The sequence below is a fragment of the Falco peregrinus genome, chromosome 7 (assembly GCF_023634155.1).
Source record: "Falco peregrinus isolate bFalPer1 chromosome 7, bFalPer1.pri, whole genome shotgun sequence".
Lineage (NCBI taxonomy): Eukaryota > Metazoa > Chordata > Aves > Falconiformes > Falconidae > Falco > Falco peregrinus.
Window position 1 is genome coordinate 6,653,682 of NC_073727.1, and position 12,734 is coordinate 6,666,415.

Sequence of the window (12,734 nt, forward strand, 5' to 3'; positions counted from 1 at the left end):
AACCCTGACAGCAGAGGTACGGAAGAATGTGCTGACACACCGAGCTGTGCAGAGACCCTGCATCCAGCAGAGCTCACATCCAGCAGAGCTTATCCACTCCAGTGTCTACACTCTGCTCTGCAGCATGCTGGCAGGATTTAGTTGCTCATATGAAACACTACAAAACCCAGAATTTTCTGAGGCCTTTGCAGACTTTGATTCCTTTCAGGCCCACAATCATGTCTGTGTGGTGTTCTTTGTTCTGGTGCTGCAAGGGATCAGGGCTTACCCTTCAGCTGTACAGCGTGGAGGGTTGCTTGCCTTTTCCCATTTTTCGTGTTTCTGTTTTGAGGTTATGCAGCATTCCCAGCCAGGATTTATCACAAGCTGAAGGAGGCCACCTCTTTTCATAATCTGTGCAGTATATCGTACTTATGTGTCACAGATCAGCATCTGAAACAGATAAATAAACAAGGGTGTATTATTAGCAAGTGCTTGATATGCTAGGACTTGGTCCAGAACCCACCAAAATTGTAATTTTTCCCTAGGAATTTTAAAAATGGTTGTACAGAAAAAAAAAATAAATAAAAATCAAGATTAAGTCTAACATCTGCTCAGTGTCTGTGACATATTCTGCCACTGAACTGTGTCCTAACTGATGAGCAAGTTCACAAATCAATGTGAAAAAGGCAGATAGAGGGTTGCTATTGGAACCTTCTCCTCCCTCTCCAAGCTGTGAGCTGGTAAGGAACACAGCCTTCTGGTTTGCAGCCCTCTTACCAGAAGGACCTAGTCATAGGAACTCATCAGAGAAAACTGACATTTCTTTGCTCTTCCTTCTTCTTAAAGTAATTTTTTGGCAAAGACATAAGATCATGAGTGATTACAAGGGGATAGGTACTAAGTGCTGTGAGTGAGGAGAGAGGATCCATGAGCAAGATTGTAGCAAGTAGTGTTTCCAAGGGTTATTGCAAAATGGCTTTCAAATATCCTTCTGCCACGTCTCCCTTTCTGATTTGTGACTGACTGAACTGAGCTTTGAGTAGCACCGAAAGGCAAAATTCAGCTTTACAGGATATAAGAAGAGGCAATGTCAGAGGAAGGGTACCAGGTTTCTACTTAAATTGAAGGAATATGCACCACCTGAGAGGTAGCAGAAATTCTGGTACAGTGAAGAGCCAAGCTACTCTTTTTATTTTTTTTTTAAAGAAGGGATTATGTACGGATAATTTTGCCCCACATTACATTCCTCCCTCCCTACACACACATACACAGACACAAAACCTGAACACCCACTGCCCTTTTGGTCCTCAGTTAGATGCCACTAGCTAGGGTTAACATCTCTGCATCCTTTTCTCCCCCATCGGCTGCACTGTAGCTCCCATCTTCCTTAAAATACTTCTTAGCCTTTGAAAGCTGTAGGTGGGCAGAACACAGCCAGCCAGAGTGTTTCTTCTCCTTTACTTTCACTGTCTCTCAGCTCACACAAAAAAGCTGGTGGCAAAGAGGAGGTGAGAGGGAAGAGCAAATTTGTCAGCAGTTCACATCTTTGTTCTTTACCTTGTCTTTCAGCCCATTCCTTCCTTTCCATCTTCTGTTTCTCACCCCCATCTACTAATAGGCACGTCAGTGGCCAAGGCTGAATGTCCTGTCATGCTCAGAAATGGTACTGAAGGTCACGGTCATTCCTGGGGTTGCCCACAATGAAGCAGTTATATGTGCTAAAGCCACGTATGTTGCTTTATGCTCCTTGCTCCTGCCTGTATCACAGCAGGATATCATTTCAGTAAAACTCTGTAGGTCAGCAGGAACAGGGAAGAAAGTCCTTATTATCTTTCTGAAGTTTTTGCTTCAAAAGCTCACTGGGGCAAGGACTATCTTTTTCATTACCTGACTGGGAGGAAGTGGCCTTGATTTCTCAGGCATCCTTAGACACTAAGAGCAAATACTGAACATTGGCAACCTTACAGCTGTGGGCAGCCAGAGACAGCAGATGTTCACCTCACATGACAGGTATGAAACGTGTCCTCTGACCAAAAGTAAAATTCCTTGGCAGGAGGTAGCTGATGGCAAATGATCCCAGGAAATTAGTTTCAGGTGGAATTTAACCTAATGACTCCTGGAGAAATGCAGTGAAGGTGCCAAGACTTTCAAACTTGGAGCACCAGGTGGTTTTCTTCATGATGCATCTCACCAGCCACTTTATATCTGTGGTTTATATTTCTCTAGCTTTATTTCACTCATTAGTGTAAAATAAAATGTCTGACTGCTCTGAGCAGTTTTCCAAGAGGAGCTACTAACTGGATGGGAACAATAAAGCAGCTTGCTTATTTCTAGCGTTTTATGAAGCTGTAGACTATTTCAAAGCCTATCGTGCTGGGAGTGAACCAGGCCACAACCCACTGCACAACCGCTTGTGCTGTAGCAGGGTGGGACAAGATGATTGCAAGAGGCCCCAAATGATTCTGTGCTTCTGTGAATACCTGATTAAGGTATTTCACATTAAATTGGCTGCTCACTCAAATGCTTTCAGGTGCTGTTCCCAGCGTGGTAAAGCGGCGGAGAGCACAGACCCCTCTCCTCGGTGGGTTGGGGGAGTTGCCCCATGGCAGTGCCTGGCCGGCCCTGGAGGGAGGCCCTGGTGCGTGGCCATCCTATGTCACAGCCCCTCCGTGGCAGTGACTCCTTGCCCAGGGCCTGGCAGCTGAGGAGAAATAGCCGGGGCTCAGGCAAGCAGCGCCCATGGCCCCGAGGGCTTCAGCAGGGCAGAAGGGCTGGCACCCGCTGGAGCGGCAGCTGGCTGCTGGCCACCCCTCTGCAGCGCAGGCGTGCCCGGGATGGAGGCCTCAGTGTTCGCCTCTGCTGCAGTGGGGAAAGTTTGCTTTTGCTCTGTCTCCTGAACACTGCCTGGTGGTGGTGGGAAAGCAGCTTTGAGGAAAGGTCAAGAAGGAGGTTTGGGCCAGGTACAGTCTCCCCTCCGCAGCCGGTGAGGGCCTGGCTGGGGGGCGAGGGCCTCTGAAGGGCGCGGTGAGGTGCCCTGGGCCTGAGGGGAGCTGCAGCCTGGCGGGGCAGCGGGGCAGGCCGGAGGGGGGCTCTGGGGCCAGGGACCCCTCCTGCAGGCCGGAGGAGAGCCCTGGGGGTCAGGGGACCCCCTCCTGCAGGCCGGAGGGGGGCTCTGGGGCTCAGGGACCCCTCCTGCAGGCCGGAGGAGAGCCCTGGGGGTCAGGGGACCCCCTCCTGCAGGCCGGAGGGGGGCTCTGGGGCTCAGGGGACCCCCTCCTGCACACAGGGTAGGGACCTGGTGTGTTAGGCCAGTGAGCCAAGGGGCAGCTGCCAGCCCAGGGTGGTGGGTACCCCTCTGCTGTGACCCTGTGGTGGCCGCATGGACCCAGCTACCAGGATGCAAGTGTTTGTGCCACGGTACAGACCCCATGAAAAGCCCAGCCCCATGTGTGCCTGGCCGTGAGTGGTGTCTGGCACTGGCACTCATGGACCTCTGGTTCTGGAAGGTTCTCTGCATTTAGCAGTTGTCACAGCAGTCCACAATACTCCTCTAACTTGGCACCTGCGCTCCAAATGTAATGGTAACTAACCGCACCCCCTCCTACAATTCCCAGCCTGGCCCAGCACACACTAGCCTTACTGGGAAGGCTGGAGTTTGTCTGCAAACTGTGGGTTTGAGGAAGTTTTGCAGCTGTACGTGACCCAGCCAGGCACTGCTGTGGGGTAGAAGCTGCTGTGGACGTGGGTGGTGGTACACAGCAGGGTACGGTGCTAGCAGAAAATCCACTGAGAGATCATCACTGGCTCAGGAAGGCCCTGTGTCTCTGGCTGTTGGAGACTGGGGTGTATTCAAGAAAGTATCACCGTGTGCATAACTTCTTCTGAAATTATTGCTGGGCCTCCACTTTTGGCCACTGTCAGATGCAGGGACTGGGCTAGAAGGACCTTTGGCACACGCTGTACGTGATTAGTCTTCTCCAGCATGACTGGTGCAAGGCAGTGAACTGCCTGCAGTAGAGCGGTGCATTTGATGAGGTGATTATTCAGCTCTTGTAAACATTCACAAGCACCACTGAGCTGTAAGTAAATCATGTTGGATGTCCCCCCTTCTCTGCCACATGCACTTGTGCTGTGAAGATAATACAAATTTCTGCGCCAGAGTCATAGCCTTGCTTAAAGAGACAGCGAGAGGAACCTCAGCTACAAGAGGGCAGCAGGGCTGTGGGAGATACAAAAACCATGAAAGAGAGTCCTCATAGCCTTCGGAGGTAGAGCAGAAGGCCAGTTCAGGCCTTGACTCACAGGGTGTTTTGCATTATGATTTACATACAGCTTTCATGTTCAGTTCCTGGAGGAGGGATTGCCATCAGCAAAACACGCTCCCTTTAGAGGCTGCTAACCTTCAAGAAGTTGTATACTAACACTTGCTTCTCAGAAAACAGCGTTTCACCCAAACAGTTTGCCCATAATTTGAGAAACTAAGCAAGAGAACTGTTACAACACTGTACTAACACCAAAATATTTTTCCATTTTAGTAGCTCTCCAAACTGTTCTCTCCCTGAACACTACAGCATTTTTAATAGCCTGTGTGGATACTATCTATTGCAAAAGGGAAGGAACTATGTATGTTAAACCATATAGCACATCTAGTGAGCTGTGTCATACCTGTGTTTTGTAACATATGCCACTTTATAGACACTTCATAGACCTGTGTGACCCTTCCATGTAGAAGTAGTGTTAAAATAAGGATACTTAACCAAGCAGATGCTGTCTCTTAAGAGCTTTCTGATAAAACAGCTGAAAGCACTTTGGATATACGTGAGATCAAGACCAGGCAAAAATAGTCTATGCCACACTAGCAGCTGTCATGCCTGTATATCAGGAAATCCAGTTTTTTTCAGAGATAGCCTTGGAATTCCCCCTGAATTGTTACTGTATGAGAAACATAACCAAACTACAGTGCCAAACCAAAGTTTTACAAGTGAAAAGCTAATTAGAACATAAAACCTCCCACGGTTGCAATATTCATATGTACATTTTTATAAAAAATAAGGGAAAAATTGAATTTTAGTATTTTTGTATGTTCTTTTAAGACTTAATTTTCTTTGCTGTCTTCATCTCTGATGAAGCCGGGCAACAGTGAGTCACAGTCATAAAATTTAGATTGTAAGATCACTTCAGAAGGAAAAGATTTGTTTACATAAACTAGAAGTAATAAGGGAATCTGTGCTGCTTATTTTCTAAGTCTGAGGCTCTGCTTTGCAGTCTGTTTTAAGGTGGAAGAAGAAAGGGGTTTTTTATAGATTTGTGTGTGCGTGCGTGAACAAGGACATTTTAAGGTATGTGAATATATCTTTCTTTTTTAAATTGCATTGGGGACCTTGAGATCCATGACAGAAGTGGTTCTCTCAAACTCAAGAACTAACAAAATTATACAACTGCAGTCAGTGCTGTACAGTAAGATGTGCGTTACCAGAACTATAAGGTACAATACCTCTTTTATCAGTGTGAATTGCTGCTATTTACAGACAACACAATGCTGGAATTGAGGCTCCTTGGTTCTTCCAGTGGTGATAGATAAGGTCCGTCTACTAGTCGCTGTGCGTGGCAAAGTGTCAGGACTGAAGACACTATTAATTACTTGCATTAACACAGTCCCCAGTCATGCATGGGATCATTAGAATGGTCTTATTTTGGATTCACCACAGTCAAGAACCAAAGCTTTTGCTTTTTTTAATTCTGAGGGGCAGCATAGAGAACTGATGCCCAAATTTTTGAGCCAAACAAGAAACAGAAGGCAAAGGAGGAGATGAATGTGCCCAAGATGACTTAAAAAAGGATGCTTGCAGACATGCCTGACTAGCAGGGTTAATTCATGTGCAGTGTGTGCTGCATGTACCTACGCACATGTCCTGGAGTGCTCCTGAATTGCCCTGGGAAGATGGTGGCTGGGAGCGTGCTGCCACTAACAGATATTTTACTAGACCTGCTACCGGCTCCTTCATTATTCCCAGGACTAAAGGTGCCAGGAGCAGGTTATAGGCCAAAATAATTATTCCAGGGAGTGATAACAAGCTCACAGGCCACAAGTCTAGCCCATCAGTACAGTGAAAATTTGTCAGAGGTCTAGGCTGCGTTCCCTGCTCTCCGAGTTGCAGTCCGTAAAGGGGTCTTGGCACCGCTATGATGGACATAGCAAAAAATACATCCTCTGCACTATTCAGTGGTAGCGGCACAAAGTGTGCTCGTCTGTGTCTACTGGCAGGAGAAACTAAGCTGCTTTAACAGTGCTGATACTCACAAAGCTTTTGGGTATGTGCAAGAGGAATGGGGCAGGTCGCACTTCTCTGAGTCACCTCGACAGTCTGTGAACTCAGAGCTTGCCTACAACAGTGAATACAACAGTTCAGATTTGTAAAGCAAATTTTGTTTGCTTTTTTGTGCTTTCAGTGGAATTTGTTTGGCAGTGACAGCTAGCTAGGATGTCTTTAAATGGCACATAGAACTGTAGAGAGCAACATTTGAGACTATGGCAATAAGCCCTTTTCCTACATCAGTCAATTCCGAGCCTTCACAGTAGAGAGTTATGGCTTCTGAGAATCAAGTAGTTTTCTCTTCTGCAGCTGTATTTGTCTCTTTTTCAGGTGGTTTCACAGTTAAGCAGGATTTCTTTGCCTCAAAGCCACAAGCTTTTCTTCTTCCCTTTTTTATTTCAGTTTAATTGCTCTCTGGATTTCTGAGGCTTTCCATTTTTTGAGATATGTGTCAACAATTCATATCCTTGGGATTCTTTTTTTGATTTTGTTTAAGGATATTGTGGAAACTCTCCCAATGCTGTAAAAATAATAGCAAAATCCTTATTACTCAGCAATCACTCTGGAAGAACCATTCTTTTGATTGTGCACCAGAAGTTGAATATTTGATGGTCCAGTGCTAAGGCCTAATGAAAAGAGTGCAAAGGCTAATGCAGAGGCCAGTAAGAGACTTTATGGGGCAGGAACCCTGTCCTAGCTTTATCACATGGCAATGCTGGATGTAGATAGAATCCCTAAAACCAGAAGTGAAAGGCCAAAAAAACCCCATTCATGAGAGAAAGCAAAGGAAAAATCTGGATTTACATTCTGCTTTTACAGAAGGTCTCACTCATCCTATATGTGCAATCAATTATTCAAATAATTTGTTGACAATTTATATAATTATTTCTAATTAATCTTGATTAGACTGCTGGAATTATGTGATTACATCTAGATGCATGCATCATAAATGCAGGAGGTGCAACCTAGATGAGGAGGAAATGTCATCTTGTTTTTCAATTTATTCATTTGTGCTAGTTAAAAGGACTCAGGAAGGTTAATTTACATGATCCTAAACAGAGGCTCACTGAACTTGCCTTTATTACATTTCTTTTTGTAAGTAGTAGAACTTAAATCTTCAGTTATGGAGACAAGAATTCACTGTGGGTTTTGATATTTAGGAGGGCTAAGAAACACTTTAGAGTTGTGTGATTGACATGCAAGTAATGTGACTACAAAATCAAGTCTGTAGTGCTAAGGTAAGTAGGAGAACATAACCATTGAAATAGGATCCGTTAATTCAAAATTAATTTGGTTTTAATCCGTTTCAGAGCCTTTGCCTTCCTCATGATACAAGTTTAAATTTCCCGTTTCCTTCTGTAAATTCAGCTGTGTACTTATAGTTGTTAGCATTTCACAATGACACTTTGCTTGGAAGGTCTTGATATGTATTAGGTAAGATACTGAAATTGGTATTTTGAACATCGTTATTAAAAGCCATGACAAAGCTACTGGGTTTGATTCTACTCCAGCTGAGAATAGTTAAATCTAGGAGTGATTGCTGAAGTCAAGTAATTCTGCAAGCAAAGTACAAAATTTATTATAAGGGTCTTTGATCAAGCCCATTTTTTATTAGAAATCTGCATTGATTTTAATGGCATTGTATCTAAGATTACATCTTCTTACGTGAGAGGATACTGCATCTAAACAAAATAGATCCTGTCCACCAGCAGTTTGCACTATTGGGCAAATTCCTACTGAAGTGGGCAGAAACTCACTGCCAATTTAATTCAAGACTGGAAGTATCTCACAACAAATTATTATTGCAGAAAAATCCAACTGGCTAGATAAGCTTTTGTTAATACTTAAATCACAAATATATTCATAGGTTTTATTTTTTTTGAGTTAACTAGAAAAAGATCACTTTCTGTGCATTTACAAATATATAATCACATTTTCATTTGTATCAACTTTTATTTTAAGTGTGTCAGGCTGCATAAATGAAGCCCACCAGGAAAGAGATCAAGATAGATAAGACCTACTGAAACTCCTTCTGCATTGTCTTTCCTCTGGAAGCCTTGCCCATGTTTACAGCTGCCTGATCATAGTACTTACCTGTCTAAACAGAACACGTTAAGTCAAACCGTAATGCTTTTTCTGAAGACAGAAGCCAGTACTACACCTGCTGTGATGCTAGAGTATCAGGAACTGAAGAGCGAAGATTTTTCTACCAGAAGTTTTGACATGCTAGAAAATGGTTGTGCGACCTCTGCTGAGAGAGGAAAGTTCTCAACAGTTTCTAATGCTTGGAGTAATGAAAGCTTAGTTGAAAAGCACTCTCTGCAAACACGCCTCTCGCTAACTCATGCTGACCAGGAAGACACAGCATCAGTTTCAGGAATCTCTGAACTTCTTAAGGCTACTGAAGAACCTCAAGCACAGATTTTAAAACATGATCTAGAGATACCACCTCAAGCCAAAATCACATCAATACCACTTTCTTCTTTCCCACATAAGATGCAGCAAATAATGTCAGACAGAGCTAAAAATGTCTCTGAAGTAAGGCAAGCTACAGAACTACCAACTGTAACTTATGTATGGCCAGTACTCAAGGTGGAAGAGGCTTCCAGCCCCTTTTGGGACAATTTTCCAAAGTCTTCAGTACTAACCAGCCCAAACTTAACAAGACACTGTTCTAGGCCTGGTGTAGTAACTGAAGATATGAAGTGTTCCCAAATAACCCCAGTGAAACAGCTTGCACAAGAAAAGCTAGAGATAGCACGAACATATCCTCTTGTTGTAAAGTCATCTAACAGTGTTGTTTCAGGAATTTTAAAATCACTGACCAATATCAAGAGGGAGGATTACAAGAATATGTTATCATTTTCATCTGTCAGTCCTATTGGAGAGCAACTGGAAATTTCTCTCTTTAAGGAAAACGCGGTAGTGATATATAATAGGCAAGCCTACCTTCTCTATGTAAGGAGGCGTGAAGCTCTGTCACAAAAAATGGAAATACATGGCCATGATATGTTGCTTAGGAAGACCACGGTTTGGCTCATTACATGTAGTGCTATGCATGACGTAACGACCAAAGTTCTACATCCGCTGCTTTCAAGACAGTATGTTGTAAAAGAGAACATCAAATGTCTTACAACCTTTGCTCCCCTTCCACACCAAGGTAAAACTTCACATGGAACACATTTCTCTTCAGACGGGGTGACTACCATCTCTCAGCCCAAGCAATGCTCCCCTTCAACTGGGAAAAGACAACAGGTAGTAACCTCTGATGATCAGTTGAGTGCCTATGTATGGATAGTAAATTACTTTCCTCTTAGATATAGCTGAAGGCAAAGTGCCTTCTTCAGCCTACTTATAACAGGACAAGTGCTGTGAAAGATGAGTAACCCAGTTTTGATTTCACTTTTGTGGAGAGGCCAAACACAACTCCAGTGGACACAATCACTGTAGAGTAAATCAAAATAAGGCTTGCAGGTCTTTAAGACTTTACCATTTAAAAGGAAAATATAATTAAATAATGCTGAGAAAAAAATCCATCTTGTGATATATGAAGATTCTTTGAGTCTTTGAAAAGGACAAAAGCACTGCACTTAATGGGAGCAGCCTGTTTCTATTTAGGAAATAGCAGAACTGGGTTTATTACAATGGTGAGATATTTCCCAGGTGAGGAGGTGGGGGTTCTGAAAACAGCTGATGAGTGCCATCATGATCAAATTTTAAAGTAACAGTGAAAGAAAAGAGAAGGGCTGCTTGCAAGGTCCCTCCTTAATTAAATTCTCCTTGCAAAGCCACATCGCTGAAGTAGAGGAGAAAGTAGAAACAAGCTGTGAAATTAATCTGGTGTGGGAGGAAAATGGCTATCCAACACTCACTTTCAGATGGTCAAGTTCTACTCGTTCTTATTTCAGCTCCTCAGCAAGATTGCATTCTCGTCCAAAGAAGGCTTGCAGAAAAGAAAAGAGAAAGATGCACGTCAGGAAGAAGACAAAGAACTAAGAAAGAAATTTGGTATTGTTAGAGATGTAAGAGTCTGTCTGAACAGGGTAAGTCTCCCTGAACTTACAGAGCCATCTGCACTTAAATGGAAGTTAACCAGCAGGACAAAGGAATGGGGAAACATGCCAAAGGTACTTAACTGTCCATAAAGGAATGTAAAGTATGCATCACCTTGAAGTGTTCATTACGCATCATTAGCACACTTTTCATAAGTTTTAAGTGTTTAAGCCCCCATCATAAAACATTTTCTATTTGAGAAGCTTGTGATGTTTATAAAGAATCACTTATGCTGATATTTTTTATGTTGGGGCTATTGGTGGAGTCTGGAAACTGACTGTCTTTGCAGTCTACATTTGCTCCATTACATTCTGTTATTTTCTGCAGGTTTTAACTAAATCCTCTGGCAAGAATAGCGGATCTCACTAAAGGTAGTTTTTACCATAGTAAGTAAGATTTCAAATGGGAAAGCAGTTCTTCATTCAGGGAGAGGGAGATCTCTGCTCTTTTCATCTATAGATCACATCTCTCTAGTTGCACCATGCCCTAATGAAGTGCATCTTTTTAATATGTATGTTTAAAATTATTTCTGATAACTGTTTAAAAAAATATGTCTAAATGCTCTGAAATAACACACATTTAATTTATGGCATCCTAGATAAATATAATGGCACATCAGAATTTCTATATATCTCTGTATATATACAGTTGTGTCCCTTTCAACAGCACGCAGAGTCATCACAATTGAAGTGGGGGTAAGAAATGAAACTACTATATATATTCACATTTTCCCTAGATGTGAAAGTAGTCAAGCCCAGACCTGTTTTAAGTAATATTTATTTAATCTACTCATTTGACAAAGACACTGATTTTGGAGCTTATCTTAAAATCTCCAATTCAGTAATGTGATGAGCTCGTGTTTATATTGATATTGAACATGATGGGTTCTTTTTATGATCTCAGTACTATTTGCTGTAATATATTTGCCTACCTGGCCAATGTGAGGCCATTGCGTGAACAGCACCAGAATCTCCTTGTGGACAGGAACAACAAAGTCTCAGTGTAAAGCACATTTTTGTTTTTCTCCTACACTGTCCAACCTAGATGATTCTTTTTGGAAAGCAAATAAATTATGGATTAAGTGATAGTTGGCTGAGGGTGTAGGCATTAATTGTCACACACTGGATCCTTTTTGTTCAACAGCAAACTGCCACTTCAGCCAGTTTTGCCAAAGAGAAGAACAGTAACTGGAGCAATCTCAAAGGAGAAGAATAAGTACATTCAAACCAGAGATGCAACACTGCACAGACCATGGAAAAGGGGGGAAGAGTTATTCTATGCATTCAGTGTGAGAGTCTAAAGAACGCCACACATCCTGCCAGACCTTCTTTTGGGAACAGCACTGAAAAAATCCTGTGCATTTAAGATGTCCCAGATGAATTTTCCCAGAGCAAAACTTTACTTTCTGTTTAGTGACAAGCCTTATCTGCAGATACACCAGTTGTAAATGAAACATCAAGATGAAAAAGGAATGTAAACAAGCTTTCAAAATCCTTGAAGAATGAGAAATGTCAGTGGAAGCAATACATAAACGCAAGCAGCAGAAGTGAAAAATGGTTCTCACTGCTCTTAAGTTACAAAACTTCAAATCAGTATTTGTGGGAGTGGTTGTTTGTTGTGCTTTGTACTGTGCTTCTGTTCATTGAATTTTAAAAAATCATCTCAGTCATTAGTTTTGCATTTAGTAGTTTGAAAACACTGGTCATTTCTTCTCTCAGAACTTTTTCTATTGAGTGGGTCCCTTCTTACGGCCTGACTGTGTTCTCTTCACTAGTGGAAAAGTGATGGAGTTAGCAGGCTTCCACACTTGTGGGAGAAGCATCACCTGGTAGATACAGAGAAACAGGCCCCCAGTACTTACAGCTGTTTGTTGTTTAAAGACCACTCACCAGAAGTCTTTACATAGATGCCTCTGGATTACTTATTGCATTAAGTGACACTATAGCTTATTATGTGTTATATTATAATTTCAGAAAGTTGATGTTTAAGTGGCAGGAATTTTACAAAGCTAAACCTTCCTTCTTATTTTTATTGTGGCTAACAAAATCCCAGTATAATAAAAACCTAAGCCTGCTAGTTTATTCCTCATCAAAAGCTTTGCCTCCAATATTCATATCTTGTGGCACAATGAAGAAATTGGCAACAATCTTTCTAACATAAGTCTTTAAATGTGATATCATTAAAATCTGACATACGGGCAGTTGCCTAAGAGAGTGTACCATGAACAGACAGAGGAACAGCCCTCCTTCGGTGGGAGTTTGCCCGTGTGGAGGCTGTGAGGACCACCTCAGTAGGAAAATAACAGCAGAGAATGGAGTCAGAGCTCTTCTCTCTTGGGGACAGCTGGCCATCTGACCAGACAGTCTCAATCTGCAATTGAAATAA

The 12,734-nt window shown here is 42.7% G+C and overlaps 1 long non-coding RNA gene across 1 annotated transcript in view; it reads right to left on the reverse strand.

Annotated features, from left to right (window-relative positions):
* The window catches only part of LOC129784904 (uncharacterized), an 86,391-nt gene that overhangs the window by 18,516 nt on the left and 55,141 nt on the right, over positions 1-12,734 (reverse strand). The window contains exon 9 of the long non-coding RNA XR_008748133.1: positions 269-432. This is a non-coding gene — a long non-coding RNA (uncharacterized LOC129784904). The remainder of the gene's footprint in view (positions 1-268; positions 433-12,734) is intronic.